Raw genomic sequence first — 5648 nt, forward strand, 5'->3', positions numbered from 1 at the left:
GGGAGACCCTTATTATGGATATGGATCAATTCGACTCATATTATGGATCAGAACACTATAACAGCAATTTATCTGCGAGGTGAATGAAAGGTGTATTAATGAAAGCATGCGTTTTGGCGTTTTTTTTTTCGGAATAGTCTTACATTACCTTTGATTCTTAACTGTGGTAGGGTGGCTGATCCAGTGATAGTGTGTGTACCAATAATAGTGGTAGTGCTGTTTTAAGCGTGTTATGGGCTTTTTTTTATTTTTGTGTGTATTTTTCTAACATGGCCCTTGTTAAAATAATATGAATGTGTATAAAAAAACTTGGATATCAGTAAGGGAATAGTAGAAAACAATTAAAAACCTTAGCTCTTTTGCTCCTTTGCACCAGTGGGGTGTTCCTATAATAGTGAGTCTCAATGGGAAATCAATGTAAACCACTATTATAGGAACAGGCGTTAGCAAATACCACTATTACTGGAACATGTTCCAGTAATGGAGGAAATGCTTTTTTGAAAGATTCAATGATTTTATCATTCTAAGATTATTTTTTACGTGAAATAGAATAGAATAGCTTTCGAATGTCGTATTCAGATATGAAAAACGACCATCCGTTATTTTTTGGCGAATTTTTATTCCTCGACCCGTTACTATTGCCTCTATCACTGGTACAGACCTGGGAGGGAGAAACCAATACGAAATTTATGTACGTCAAGGTGAGCCGAGATTCTGCTGTCACGAACTGTCACTGTGAGCCCAGATCTAAAACAATGGACAAACATGATAAAAGCGCGTAATTGATTAAAACTAATTTTTGCATTTTATCAATTGGAAAGCTATTCATGCTTATTCAAAAGTAATGTCACAATAGCACCTTTTATCCTGATTGAATATAAAGTGTTCAAATACGCATTATTTTACTTTTTCCAATAAAAACGAAAATTAAATGCACAGAAAACTTTGGCCCTTTTTCCATGTTTGTCCAGAACGATCGAAGGAACACAACAAAAGAAAACTAGCGATTTTCATCAAGTCTGCCTTGATTGTCGTTGGCAAGCTGGAGTTTTCTTGCAATTCAAAATAACTTTGTGTCATATTTCGTGTGTAATATCGGTGCCTCCCTCCCAGGTACAGACGCCCTATGCTTTTAAACGCCCCACAATAATGAATCAAGAATGATGTTTTATTTCCTAAGCATAATGTTTTCTGCACCACATTCTGATGAAATATTCTCGATCAATCCAAATCTGGTCCATATCTGTGTGCTATCCGTAACTGTGAGACGAATGTATTTATCGATTTATGTGACTAATGTACATGACGAAAAGTTCAACAATCAACATTTATTGCAACACAAAATAATCGAAATAATTTCCCCTGATAGTCACGGCGAATGAAACCCCTTTCGTATAACTTTGATTTCCTTTGAATTTGTGGATTTAAACCATCATAAAATCGTACCTTCAAAAATGACCTAAAGATTTTTTTTTTAAATTGTTGTAGCTTAACCGAAGAAAACGATTGGTGAGCACAGATTTAATGGAGATTTTCATCTGATAATAATATGCCTATTGTAAATCCAATATTTTCCAGATGCATATTGAATATTTCAGCCGACAGTGTAACACAGTGACAAAATTCTGACTGTCGGCATACGCTATTGCTCACTAGAGACAAAAAATATAGCCAAAAGCCAAAGTACACTAAGGCAGCTCAGTAATAGGCTATGGCTCTGTGGTTATTATTGCCTGTAGAGGTGTTCTGCATCAGGCCACAACTTCTCAGACTCAGTCTCACCGCTGCGTTCGTTACAATCAGGTGTGCTTTTCCCATCAGCTCGGGTTTCAGTTGCCTTTGGCTGCATTTGTTGCTTAGTTACACGTTCCTTGCAAAGCGCGCGTGCTACGCTTACTTGGATTCGTTGGCGTAAGGCTGCAGTTTGAATCTTGTGTGCTGCCATCATCATTTTGTGGGTGCCAGTACTGGACAGTGGACCGTAAGAAGAAAAATATTACTAACGGTCGCGATTGGTGGTATTTATTGACGAAATCAAACAGTTTTCAAAATATTTTTATTAGTGATTGCAAAACGTGGTGAAGAGTAGCAATCTTGAAAAATGTGCACATGAACGGTTTATGTTGAGTGGATTATTGTGAAGAAAAAAAGTGTTGATCGTAAAACTCATTATTTTTGAACCAACGAGCCCAACGTGCTAAATTGATATTTTATTTTATCGTAAGATCAATTACATAATAATTGTTCAATTTATAAAAAATTGTGTTAGTGGTGTGAAACTGCAAAAGTGAGAAAACGTATTTGTCAATCAAGCTTTAGTTTCTGTGACTTGATTAGATACCTTTTAGACAGGCACACATACTGAAAATTTGAAGAGCTAGTGTTGGTTGCACAGCATTTTGGATACACCCATTTAGCACCTTAGTTTACACCATCACCGTTGTCGCCGTTAGGGAATTTGAACCACTCAGCACATTTGGTTCCTTTTGTGAATTGCACTCGACGACAGGCCTCATAAACTAGAACCACCGCCAATTAGTAAGTTATTATATTACAATTCTTGATATCTACCATATGGTTGGGTTCTTGTTGAGATGACTAATCTAGCAATAAGTAGATATGCGTGTGAAAGGTGAATGAATCCAATCATGTTGTCCCAACTCTTTTACATGTTCTCGGAGTCTACTATGACTGTGGCCTGCTATGACTGCTGATCCGAAACTGGACGGCCTTGCGATGTGATGCAACAGCAGTCAGCAGCCAAGCAGACACACCGCAGTAGGCGAATAAGGTTGGAAGATAAAATGAAGTTTTCTGAAAGTGTTGTTCAAGGTGGAATTTCGAAGATGTAAGAGAGACAATCGAGAAGGAATAGAGAAAAAACGGTATTGCTTTTGTTTGATGGCCCAAGGAGTAAACTTCGTAGATTGCAGTAGACAAAAACTAGTTTTGGCGAGAGTCTTTGGCGATTTGGAGACAAACGAAAATATTGCGCTCCGCGTTGCGAAAAGGAAAAGGGGGGCACATTCTTTATGCTCTGTGTTGCAGTTGAGTTGTGTAAAGGTCAGCCAACTGTTTTTGTGTTCTGCAAAGTTGTACTTGTTAAAGCTCTTTTTTAATTTGCGCTACCGTGACAAATTGCCTGGCACGAGTTTTGAATGCGCTTTGGTAGATATCTGGTTCTACAAACTTTTTTTTTACTCGGTGGGCTACCACGTTTTAATAGTAGCAATTATTTTATTTAGGGTAACATGTATTTTCGATGACTATGTTCTGTTCACCATGGGAGGTTTACTGAAATGTAGTAGATAGATGTAATAATGCATAACAGTCAGCTTTAATCTTATACGAACATTTCAAAGCTCAATCTAACGGAGTACTAATAATCAACAAAAGATTTTTTTTAAGTATAGGTGCTTACTAGCAAGAGATCGGCTTCGTTGAGTTAAATATTTTTTTTTTTCATATTAGTGTCCTTGAAAATCTATGTTGGTGTACACGTTTGCCTTTGTGGCTCTTTTTCACGATGTCTTCATTGTTTAGCACTGTTTCATGTAGTTTATTTTATTTGCCATTTTTCGTGCCTACATGTCGCAATGCAAAAGTTTATTGAAGTTTAAAATCATACTTTCCACTGACATATGTGTACATGGGCGTAAATAGAAAGCAGACTTTGTGAGGGCTAAAACCCTGGCCTAATAGAGATACAGTTGACTCTCCACATATCGATGTTCTACATCTCGATTTATCTCCCTATGTCGATGATTTCCTCGGTCCCTTCATTCTGCATACATTTTCACTTTCCACATCTCGATATCCTCGTTATCTCGATATCTCTCTAACTCGATGAGATTTGCGTTCTTGATTTTCTCTCGTGGGCCTTCCGTAGCCGAGTGGTTAGAGTCCGCTGCTACAAAGCAAATCCATGCTGAAGGTGTCTGGGTTCGAATCCCGGTCAGTCCAGGATCTTTTCGTAAAGGAATTTTCCTTGACTTCCCTGGGCATAGAGTATAATCGTACCTGCCACACGATATACGAATGCGAAAATGGCAACTTTGGCAAAGAAAGCTCTCAGTTAATAACTGTGGAAGTACTCATAGGAACACTAAGCTGAGAAGCAGGCTCTGTCCCAGTGAGGACGTTAATGCCAAGTAGAAGAAGAAGATTTTCTCTCCGTATGTCATTATCAAAGGTTATTAGACTCGAGTCCATGGATTCAGAACAGTAAGGTAACTCGAATTGACGTCTGTTTGTTTATTATTTTCCTGGCAACAGAGTGGTTTTCAATCTAGTATTCAATAAGAATGTGTTCTTTCTCTCGATCTCTCCCTATCTCGATAGTCCCTTCAATACCGAGATGTGGAGAGTCGACTGTAATTAGTTCGGTTAACACTCTTATAGGACTAACATAAGTTTTCTGCAAGGACGGGATGTTGCTTTTATTTGTGACATGTATCAAATAATGATATTGATTATAATATTAGTTGATCCATTAATGTTGGTTTTCAAAAATATATTATATTTTTATCCAGTGAAGTTGAGCAGTTGTGAGTTGAAAGACTATTACATCAAAGATGTTCATTGCTCCCTGATAGTTTTTTTTGTCTCAGTACTGCGGCTACAAAATACTCGCCCAGCTTTTGACAGCAAAATTGTATTTTTGTTTCCCTTGATCATAACTTTGATATTTGTGAACTCGCCTAAGGTGAAAAGCTACTAGAATAACAATATTCATTATATTTTGAACTCCCAACGTCTGCTCGTACATGGTTCAAGTTCAAAGAAAATCAAAACTCCAAAACTTCTTTATAAATACACTCGGAAAAACATTTCTTTGAGAGTTTCGAGGAACCTTTTTTGGCCTTTTTTTTAATTTCTAGACAAGAACTCAAGGAAAGCCTTGTTTTTTCAATAAGAATAGATTCAAAGTTAAATATAGTCTATAGATATCTTGTTTTTGAGTTTTCATCTTCAACTTAATGTAGCACGACAATATTATTAGTATTTTTTTTTCAAATTAATATCGTCACGCAATTTGGCAATCTACGGTGGGCAAACCATAAAAATTGATCAGTATCATTTAAAAATCGAAGAACGTAAATTGATGAAACATAGCTAGGGCCTTATTTTAGATATATTTATAAACAAAGAAAACTCAAATTTTCGTTAGTGTAGAGTAAAATAGCTAAAAAGCTTCTGAACAAACTTCAATTGCATTTTACTACCATTTCTTAACAAAAAAAAAACGGAAAAATAAATGTGAAATGTTTACAAAGCAGCCACAATCATATGCTACTTTAAGGGTAGCTTATACTTTGAAATACAAGTTTGTTGATCATTAACTTTGAATGATATTGCCATGAAAAATAGGTAAATTTTGATAAGCAGTGAAAGTTCGTAATTTTCGTTACCATTATCTAAACAATTCCTACTTGAGAATCACATGAGGTTCAAGAATAAAAACTACAACGTTTATTAAACTTTTGAAGAAGATTTTCAAGACAGATATTTGCACGTCTGTTGCAAATCGAATTGCAGTTCAACGAACTGTGTTTCATTTTAAACCGTCAAAGAACAATATTTGGAAATAAAATGATGGATTTTTGGATTCAACAGTTTGTGAAAAATGTATAACAAGCTGAACCATT

This window comes from Aedes aegypti, unplaced genomic scaffold (assembly GCF_002204515.2).
Source record: "Aedes aegypti strain LVP_AGWG unplaced genomic scaffold, AaegL5.0 Primary Assembly AGWG_AaegL5_hic_scaff_1514_PBJ_arrow, whole genome shotgun sequence".
In the NCBI taxonomy this organism is placed as follows: domain Eukaryota; kingdom Metazoa; phylum Arthropoda; class Insecta; order Diptera; family Culicidae; genus Aedes; species Aedes aegypti.